This window comes from Lathamus discolor, chromosome 1 (assembly GCF_037157495.1).
Source record: "Lathamus discolor isolate bLatDis1 chromosome 1, bLatDis1.hap1, whole genome shotgun sequence".
NCBI lineage: Eukaryota > Metazoa > Chordata > Aves > Psittaciformes > Psittacidae > Lathamus > Lathamus discolor.
The window spans coordinates 136,845,712-136,857,013 of NC_088884.1; positions in this window are offsets into that span (position 1 = coordinate 136,845,712).

Here is an 11,302-nt window from a genome sequence, read left to right on the forward strand (position 1 = left end):
AATTTTTTGTGATTTTTCTGTAAGCAGTTCAATAGATGCATTTGAGAAGCTCATGATCTTCATTAAGTAATTCTTGGTCTGCATTTTGTTGCAACTTTGTGAATAAAGATAGGATTTAGAACGTGTTAATTATGCAAACTACCCAATCAAGCTACAAATTGGCACATATTTAGGACCCACTCAAACACAATATATCGCTAAGTGTATAATGTATGGTGTTGGTTGAATTGTTTAATGCAGCCTTAGCTATGAAGGAAAAGCAGAGTTTAAATTCCTTTCTGACAAAGAATCATGCACCTGAGAGAAATGCTATTTTTAGACTAGGAAAATTTGAATGCTTAAAAAAGCACTCTCATAGGGCATGGCTGTGTCGCTGAACTCATGGCTCCCTTCAAAGGTGCAATGATGTAAATATGCATCATTTTGGTTGGGAAAAAATACCAGCTTGTAGTTGTCAGCAAAAATTCAATACCTTCCTCTCCAGCCTTCTGTTCTCTTGCCATTTCTCATTTAGGGCTCCCAGTTTGAGCCCTAAAAAAAAAAAATTTATTAGGATGAATATAGAAAGGTACTGCTTATATGTGCTTCTGCATAAACAAAAGGGGTCACTAGTCTGAGGAGCTGACCGAATAGCTCTGTCACTGAGGCTGGGTGTTGCACACTTCACTGCTGGCAGGCTGATCTGTGTGTGCCATTTAGAATGCATGTGCAAGACCTCCCCAGGCTTTGTTGAAAAAGTTATTGAAATGACCTTGCAAATAGCCAATTAATTCTATTTAAATACTTGCTAATGGCCAGACAACAAGCATAGTGCCAACTAAAGCTAAATCTTCAAATGCTGTTTTGGCAATAATTAGACTTAGGGCTTGTAAGCAATGTTCTGCTATTACAGTTTGCCTGAAAACACTAACATTTTTCCCCTGACAAAGGTGGTATTGAGTGTAGGGTTGTCATGGCAGAGCTGCAGTTGCATTCACTGACAGCATGCCTGAGGGTAAGAGACTTGCGTATATACAAGGTGTAGAAAATACTTAATTTACTCGTTAAATCAGTTCCCTATGTTGTTTCTCATTAGCAAAAGTCTTTGCCAGCTGCAACTGCAGATCCTGCTAAAGCTTCATGGAAACTATTTCCTTTTGCTCTTGGTTTTTTTTGTTTTTGTTTTTTTTTTTTCAGGTTGAATGTTAGTTCTGTGCGTGTTTTGGGAATTTTGGGTTAAGATATCTGGAAGTGGAAGGAGCTGCTCTCTCCTGAACTGCCTCGGTGAGCAGAGCTGAGCCAAGCCATGCAGGGAGAACAATGTGCCAGTCTTTTAGGTGTGCAAAAAAACCCAATGATGCTTTGCCTGTGTATGTCTAATACCAGCCCTGGGAGAAATAAGCAAGTCATTCTATAAATATGCCTCACCACCCTCCATCATTACATGTATAGGACAACCAGGTGATAAGTCCCAGTCAGCATGGGTTTATGAAAGGCAGGTTCTGCTTGACTAACCTGATCTACTTCTATGACAAGGTGACCTGCTTAATGGATGAAGAAAAGGCAATGGATGTTGTATGGGTAGACTTTAGTGTGAACCCTTTGACACCATTTCCCACAGCATTTTCCTGGAGAAACTGGCTTGGTTTGGATGGGTGTACTCTTCACTGAGTTAAAAACTGGCTGAATGGCTGGGCCCGAAGAGATGTGGTGAATGGAGTTACATCCAGCTGGCAGCCAGGCACAAGTGATGTTCCCAAGAGCTCAGCACTGGGGCCAGTTCTGTTTAATAACTTTACCAATGATCTGGATGAAGGGATCGAGTGCATCCTCAGCAACTTTTCAGACAACACCATCCCTGGAGGTATTTAAAAGACATGTAGATGTGGTGCTTAGGGACGCGGTTTAGTGGTGGACTTGGCAGTGCTGCATTAACAGTTAGACTCAATGATCTTAAATGTCTTTTCCAACCTAAATGATTCTACGATTTGAACATTTCTAGTGACAGTGCTATAGATCCAGTTGCAGAGGTTGGAAAAAGAATTTTTGTTAAAACCCAGAAGGTTAGATTTCTGATCAAGTTATACTTCTAGGAAAATTTAAATATAACTAAAACTATTAAGTGCTTTCCTTTGTCTTTTTTTTACAGTTAACAGTCTGTTAACATGATCTCAGAGAAAGTCTTACAGCTGTCAGTGTTTCTGCAAATGCTATAAAATAAAAAAGACAACATTTGAAAATATTAAGATACATTTTTTCTTGATTAAAACGGACTTCTGTTTTAATTTAAATGTGATTAAATTCAGTTATATTTAAATTGAACTTCATTACATCAAGTAATTAAAATTTTTATTACATGAATTAATATTTTGCACAGATTACTTAATGACTGAAAGACAAACATCCCATTGCAAGGAGATGAGAATTCAGTCATCCCAGTGTGTTGAAATAGTTCTGCAAGTAGAGGTATAGATGCTAGGTCAGGCCTAGCAGTAACGTATTGTGCTGACGTAGAGCTCACAAGTGCCTTGCTTTGGTGTGTTGTCTTGTTATTCAGCTTTTTTTCTTGGCATCTCTGCCCATGCTGTAAGTATGTTCTGTAACATAAGAGTAGTTTGCTGGTCCTACTCCATTCCCTCCGAACAGAGATGTTCTTCTGAAAGGGAGGTGATGGAGTGGCTATGGATGAGAGGGAAGAGAAGAAAAAGGATATGCAGGCTATGTGTGCAGTGACAATAAATAAGGGCAAAGTAGGCTAGAAGAGGGAAGAGTGCACATTAAGGAAGAGAAGAGTTGGACATCTCCTAAGAGGAGAAGAAGGAAGCTGCAAGAGATGCCCATGTCCCATGGAGAGCCCGAGATACTTAACGTAGCCCTCTCAAATAGATCAGTGGCAGATTTTCCCCTCTGCATGTGTGGGGTCATTTCAAGAACAGTCCTTGTAGGCTCTAAAGGAAGTTATACACAGCTGTGCTCTGCCCAGGAGGTGAAAATCACAACGTGAAGTAAGGACCCCAAAGATGAGAATAGTAACAGCAAACATGGGGGATTCCTCAGGGCTCCTGTTGTTGACAGGTCTAGCTACAGCATGAGGGAATGCGGTGTTATTCCAGGAAGACTTAATGATTTTAACAGTTTGCTTCCAAGGGACCTGGATTTTTTAATTTCTCTGCACAGTAATTGCAGGTTCCCTGGGATGCCATAGATAAATTAGATGTGCTTTGATATGGTGTTTAAGATGTTCTTTCTTTTACAACAGTGCGATCTATTGTTTCATTGCAAATATTCCTCTTTCTCATAACAATTAGGAGATTTTTGGTGTAGTTTGTGTATAATTTTACCCAAGTATCTGAGAGCCAGACTGCTAAGTCTGCTCCATTTCCTCTGAGAGGTTTCTTGCTTTGGAGAATGGAACTGCTTTTGTTTTCAATGGGTTGATAAAGGTGGGGAAAGGTACATGTCAATAGGTATGTACCCCATGTACACATAATCCTATCTAAAATATGTGTTTGCGCATATATGATAATGCAATGTGTGTATATTAATGCGTATTTGGAGTGTGGGTATAATTTCTGTTCTCTTTCATATGCTTTTGTGGTGGGTAGGATCCGTTTAGAGTAGATACAGTCAAAGAATTGGCCCAGTCTGTACTTCATGTTGTTGTTGTCAGACCTGTGTCTTTTAGGCAGCTCTGACAAATGCTCAAGACTAGCTTTGAAATTCAGGGAAATTCATTATGGTAGATTGCTTTTAGTGCCTTCATTTTTAGGTCACAATAAACCTCAGCAGCATGTTCCTGAACACCAGGGAACAGGTTGTCCAGAGAGGTTGTGGAGTCTCCATTCTTCGAGATACTCAGAAGCCATCTGCATATGGTCTTGGGCAATCAGCTCTAGGTGGCCCTGCTTGAGCAGGGGGTTGGATCAGATGGCCTCCAGAGGCCCTTAGAACCTCAGCCATTCTGTGGTTCTATGATTCTGCTCCAAATTGGAGCTGGTTTGCGCCTGTTCATGTTTAGCAAGATTTAAAGAGCTTCTCCTTCTTTTTAAGCACATCTGCCTTTCCCATAAAGAAGCAGTAACTAAAGGAATGAAAATCGTTTTCTAGGAATAGATGAACCCTCAAGATACTCAAGTTTGTTGATACATCTTCAGTGCCGTTGCTGCCTGGTTTTGATTTGCTCAGGACTAATGCCAGGCCTTCCGATATGAGGATTATTCATGTGGGCGCTGCTGTTGCTTTCTATCTAGCAAAGATGTGCCAGACAATTCCTAGGGCTTAGTGTAAGCTTCTTTTTACTAACCTCTTGATTATCTTAGCAAGGCATGTCCTGTATCTGATCTAGCTCATCCATCCACTTGGATGATTCACAAAGTTGAGTTTTTTGACTTGAAAAGGAATGCAAAGCACCCAGAATACATTGGCACTGCACAGTGTGGAGGAAAGAGCTCCAATACGACAGGAAACCAATCCATCTGGTGCTTTTCATCTTGATCTGCAAATAATCTGCATGGTTTCATTACCATTGCCTGTTCCTATGAACCTGTGATCCTCGAATCCTTACCCAGTCAGTGTAAATTTGCCCCTTTGAGTTCTGTATATTAATTTATGAGTTGCAAAGGGACTGGGTATGTCCCAGTGCAGAGCAATTTGCTAGGTGTGCGAAGTGTATTAGCTCTTTCCTTGTCCTAGCACCAGGAGGAAAGAAAGGATCTCTGCAGTAGAAACTGGAAGTGCTGGGCCACCTTATGCTCTGGAAGCAAAGCCCCTCTGCTGGCAGCAGTATCTGCATCTCAGGTCCAAGTCCTCTGCTCCTGGGGCTGCCATTCTTTTTTCCTTCTCACCCCACTGCTCTACTGCCTTCCCTCTGGCTTGGGAACACCACAGCACTGGGGCTTCTGCAGCTAAGTAGGCGTATGAGTTAGGGAAGATCCCTCTTTCCATGCATGCATATCACATCTTGAGGCGTAAACCAATGAGCAGTGCAATCCTGTTGCAGATAGAGCAAAATCTCTGCTTTCTCTGGATTGAAGAAAAAGTAAATGATGACAGGCTGGCAGTATTTGCCATAGAGTGGTCTTGAGCAGCCTGTGGTTTGCAGTCCATGGCTGATTCATGAAAAGTAGGAAGGTGATAGGAGACACTGATAGCAACAAAACATCCTGCCCTCTGGCGATGGCAATGGGAGCATAATTTTCCTGACTGGCAGTGCCCAAATGAAAGTGTGCGACTAATAACAAAAAGAGATACAAGGACAGTGGTTTCTCTTCCCCCACAATTGTAGGCTGTCCTCTCATTGATCCTGCAGAAAATAGCTGATGTGAAGCATAAACCTGTTTTGGAAACATACTGGCTGTGGCCAGCTGATACATGTAAGCAGGCATTACTGTTTGATGGTTTAAAATAGTATTTAATTAAAACAGGGTAGCTACCGCTCTTGAGTTTGTGGTCACAGCTCCAGGTGGCTGGCTGTTTTGGGAGAGACATTCCCTGCTGCTCTTAGAGGTGCTGCTCTCAGCAGTGCTTGTAGAAATCCCCTTGCCTCTGTGTGGTATCTAGTCAGTTTATGTTTGAATGAAAGCACAAATCTTCTGGCAGGTGTGCTGTGCAATTGCAATTAAGGGGCTAGGGACCACAGGGAGAGCTGGGGCTGCAAAAGGGCTTCTTCCCCCGGGTCAGCACCGGAGCTGCTCTGCAGCTGAAAAAATGCAAGGGTAAATCCAAGTTGGACAGTACTGAGAGGGATTCTGGTTTCCAGGGGGTTTTCTGACCAAACCCCAGAATATTTCTGTTTGGCAAGAAAAGGAAGAAGAGGTCTGTGAGTGTGTCCTCTGTACTGAATGGTGGAGCAGTTAAGGAACTTTTCCATTCTCCTGTCAGTACTTTACCAGGGAGGAGGCAGTTGGGAAGCCCTCAGCCTCTCCTCTTGAAGTTGTTTCACTTTGGATAAACAATTAACATTTACTAGAAGAGGGACTGGTACTCAGGAAGTCTATCTCTCAAAAGAAGACCCGCCAGACTACTGATTCATGCACACACGTGTGCTCTATCAATGAATAGTTAATGTCTTATTAAGAGTGGACCAGATCCAAGGGGATGATTCAGATCTCCTCCTTGGATCCAATACTTGGCTTTCACCTAATATGCTTTTTGTTCCATCAAAAATGTCATTGCTTTTACACAACTCCTTCTTCTTCTCCTCATCTAAATGCCCTTCTTTGTTTCAGCTGATTTTTTTTTTGTTATTTGCCCAGACCCTGTCCTCTCCTTTGCTCCTTGACCCTGAGAGTAGGAGATCTGTGGCCTCATTATGTTTGAGATCAGCTGAATCTGTGCAAGGGCTGAAGGTAGGTTTTCTTCTGAATCAAGCTGGGGAGGGCTGTGATGTTACCACCTCCACATCATCTTCCCGAGCATGCAGCACATACTGACCTTTGCCTGCTCCATATGCCCTTGACAGGCCAGTGAATGCTTGCCACTTCCCAGCAACCTGCTTTGGAAATCTGAAGTGGAAGGGTGCATTTAACTTTCAACAGACCCATTTTCAGCACTGCCCACCTCTTGCCTCTCATGGGATGCTTTTGAAGCCCAAGGTGGCAGTTCCCTAGAGGGAAATTACAAGTGCAGCCAGCACGCATGGGCAGTGGGTCATGCTGCGTTGCTTCACAGAGGGAGAAATCCTGAAGGAAATCCCAAAACAAGGACAAATAAATCACCTGTACTCTGTGGAATATAACCCCAGCCTAAACCTGAACCTAACCTGAACTCCCCATGCAAACCACCAGTGATTTCGAACTGCTTTTCACAACTGTGTGTTGTAACTCTGACTGTGATGTTTCAACCTGGGGTTTTGTGCTGAGATTGTAGATACATTTCTCTGCCCACACAGTGACATCAATATGTGTGCTGTTGCACAGCATATCCTGATATTTGGGGGTGGAGGCAGATGCAGAAAGTGGAAGTAGGGGTGGAACAGCTGAAGGAGATAAGGCTGTTGTCTTCTGCGCTGGCTGTTGGCCTGACTGGTTGGATCAGTCACAACCTGGAGGAGAGTTAATGGCCACCCTGTGGTTGACAGTAGGATCAGTCCCTAAGTGGCTCTTACAGGGCTGGTCACTAATTCAGATGCATTCATAAACATTGTTCGTTAACTCCCTGCTTTCCTTCATTCCTTCTGCCGCTCAGCCAAATGTCCCCTATAGCCAGCCTCTCCATCCCTGAAGACGTCTCTTGTATGTTTTACCTCCAAGTGGTGATAGGAGAGCTGCGTAAAACAATTGTAAAAACACCCGCTGTAACTGTCTCCTTGTCTAACCAAGCCCCATCTGTTGCAGACCCCAGTGATCACATTGATATCCCAGAGCCATTAAACTGTTCCATATGGGAAGCTTTGCCATGTACATAACCTTGCCCACAACAAAGCCTAGTGAAGGAGCTGTGATGTTAGGAAAATACAATACAAATCAAGACAACAGTTAACATATTGGGAGAACATGTAAGCAGTCTGCCAGTTGTAAATTGTGAATTCCAGTTGCCCACCGTGCAGTGGGAAACTGGAACATGAGTAATGCTGGCACCAAGGGTGACATCTCAGACCATTTGCACCAACAGCTTTAATTCATCTTGGTAAAAGGGGATTCATGTTATCTGCTGGTTTTTGTGTGGAGCAAGTTGATTTTTGCTATTCAAAATAACGTAAGGCTCTACATTTCTTATGTAACTTTACAGACTCATGGTGCTTGTTGCCTCCTGTGTATGGCTTTGCAAATTACAGAATCACAGAATCACAGAATCCCAAGGGTTGGAAGGGACCTCAAAAGATCATCTAGTCCAACCCCCCTGCAAGAGCAGGGTAACCTACAGTACATCACACAGGAACTTGTCCAGGCGGGCCTTGAATATCTCCAGTGTAGGAGACTCCACAACCCCCCTGGGCAACCTGTTCCAGTGCTCTGTCACTCTTACAGTAAAGTTCTTCCTGATGTTAACGTGGAACTTCCTATTCTCCAGTTTACACCCATTGCCCCTTGTCCTATCACTGGATATCACTGAAAAAAGCCTAGCTCCATCATCCTGACACCTACCCTTTACATATTTGTAAACATTGATGAGGTCACCCCTCAGTCTCCTCTTCTCCAAGCTGAAGAGACCCAGCTCCCTCAGCCTCTCCTCATAAGGGAGATGTTCCACTCCCTTAATCATCTTTGTGGCTCTGCGCTGGACTCCTTCAAGCAATTCCCTGTCCTTCTTGAACAGAGGGGCCCAGAACTGGACGCAATATTCCAGATGCGGCCTCACCAAGGCTGAGTAGAGGGGGAGGAGAACCTCTCTTGACCTACTAACCACTCCCTTTCTAATGCACCCTAAGATGCCATTTGCCTTCTTGGCCACAAGAGCACATTGCTGGCTCATGGTCATCCTCCTATCCACCAGGACCCCCAGGTCCCTTTCCCCTTCACTACTTTCCAGCAGGTCAACCCCCAACCTGTACTGGTACATGGGGTTGTTCTTCCCCAGATGCAAGACTCTACACTTGCCCTTGTTAAATTTCATCAAGTTTCTCCCCGCCCAACTCTCCAGCCTGTCCAGGTCTCGCTGAATGGCAGCACAGTCCTCTGGTGTGTCAGCCACTCCTCCCAGTTTTGTGTCATCAGCAAACTTGCTGAGGGTGCACTCAGTTCCCTCATCCAGGTCATTGATGAAAATATTAAACAGCACCGGTCCCAGCACCGACCCCTGAGGAACTCCACTAGTCACAGACCTCCAGCTAGATTCTGCGCCATTGACCACAACTCTCTGCCTTCTTCCTTTCAACCAGTTCTCGATCCACCTCACTACTTGATCGTCAAGCCCACACTTCTTTAGCTTATCTATGAGGATGCTGTGGGAGACAGTATCAAATGCCTTACTGAAATCAAGAAAAACTACATCTACCGCTCTACCATCATCCCTCCACCTAGTCACTTCCTCATAGAAGGCTATAAGGTTGGTCATACATGACTTCCCCCTCATAAAACCATGTTGGCTGTTCTTAATGACCCCCTCATCCTTGATATGCCTAGTGGTGGAGTCAAGAATAAGTTGTTCCATCATCTTTCCAGGGATGGAGGTAAGGCTGACCGGTCTATAATTACCCGGGTCCTCCTTCTTGCCCTTCTTATAGATTGGTGTGACCTTTGCCATCCGCCAATCCTCAGGCACCTCGCCCGTTTCCCACGACTTACCAAAGATGATGGAAAGTGGCCTAGCAATGACCTCCGCCAGCTCCCTCAGCACCCGTGGGTGCATTCCATCCGGACCCATCGATTTACAGATGTCCAGTTTGCATAGCTGATCCCTAACCCAATCCTCATCTACCAAAGCAAACTCCTCCTTTGTCCTGACTCCTTCTGGGGCTATAGAAATCCGGGGCCCTCGGCGAGAGTCTGCAGGAGTAAAGACAGAGGCAAAGAAGGCATTCAGCACCTCTGCCTTCTTTATATCCTCTGTCTCCAGGGTACCCACTTCATTCAGCAGTGGGCCTATATTGCCTCTTGTGTTAGTTCTGCTATTTTTTAGAGCACAGTCGTTGTGCACAAGCATTAACATGCTTTCTTGGTGTTGTTCTGTCTGCCCTCACCAGCATTAACTCTATTTCTTGTCTCCCTGAATAAACACCCTCTTACAGGAAAATCTGTAACATGCCCTACTACAGTTTCCACTATTGCATACGACTCTCTTTTATTTGAGCTAACTTAGGCAATGCAAAATAAATTCAGGTTGTGTTATCCAAGCCAGTTTAGGCTAAGTTTTGCCAAGGTAGGAGAGAAAATGAATGATGCAATTACATTGAGATTTAGTGCTAGGTTAAAGGGCAGGATCTCACAGGAAATGCAGTAAGAAGGAAAAGTCATTCCACTTTGAAAACTGTAGCTAGTGTTCCCTCCAAAACTTGCTGTCTGCCATTTCCCTTCTGTTTTGCCAATGCTTTTATTAGTTACTTTGTAAAGGTGCCAAAGACACTGAAGAATCTGTGAGGTTTCATTACAAGTGTGCTTAAGTCTCTCCTAGATGTGATGGTTGTGCAGACACTATTCCGTAAGAAAATCCAAACAATGCCACCTCAAAGTGTACTTCAGGATGGGGAAATTACAGCCTAGTAGCCCCCATCTAAGGAAAAAGATGTATGAGCGAGAGCTCCCTTGTTAGAGAAGCAATGGTCACTCTAAGAGGCATGGATAAAACGACCAGACTGAAACAAACTGATGTTTTCCTCATGTAAAACCATGCTGGCTTTTGTTTGGTCTGTTCAATACACAGCCCACCTGTGGTTTTTGCACATCTGCTCCTTGCCACTGCTTGGCTGACTTGGAAGTGTTTTGGGAGTGGAGATGCACAGGCTGCCTCCCACCATAGCACGCCCCTGCGTGTGACACAGCTGGGAGTTCAGATGTTGGGTTGAAACCCAGGTCCCTTTTGAGTGGTGGGGTTGGCTGTTGAGCCTGAAGCTTCCACCCAATTTAACTCACAAAGCATCTCTGCCTCTGCCAGAACCCTGCTGCCTTTTTTGTGTCTTTACAGAAGTCTTGTCCTCTCTTTTCCTAATAATATCATCTCCCCATGGAGCCTGCCGGATCCAGGCAAACTGAAATGATTATGCCACCAGCAGGGTAGAAAATTCCTGTTTTGCTTTTTTGTTGTTTATTTTAAACATCCAGTGGGGGAAACATTCTGGGAAGCTGGTGTTTTACACGCACAGGCCAAACTCAAGCCTTCCCTTTCAGTAATTGAAATGCAATTAGAAAGATACAGCTGTGACTCATTTGGGCTCTTCTCTGCGGATCTATGAGCCAGAGGGTTGAGAGGGAGGCTGCTCTGCACCAGCTTACAGGACTGTGGTGGATGTGTAATTTCCAGCTGCTTTCAGGGTGCTTCCTAGTCTCTTCTTAACTTATAGGCTTCTCAAGTAGCAGATATTTTGGGATTTTTCTGAAGAAAGTTGAAAGAAATATTCTCCATTTTCTTTCTGCTCTTAAGGGCTTTTTTTTCTGTTTTTCCACCTCTGAGCAGCTCTGCATTTCTTTCCCATTGTAACTGTCACACTTTAACTCCCAACTTTTTTAATCTTTGTTAATGACTATATTTTTATTAACTCATGGGACACACTCCATGAGTACTTTCCTTTTCCTCCTGAACGTGTGCTAACTTGGTTCCAAAAGACTGTGTTCACCATGCCAAGGTACTCTGAAGAGGATTTTTCCTGTGTTTCATGACAGCTGTGAACAGGCAAATCAAAATACTGGGTTTGAAGCAAATCTCACACCTCTTAGAGGAAAAGATCTGC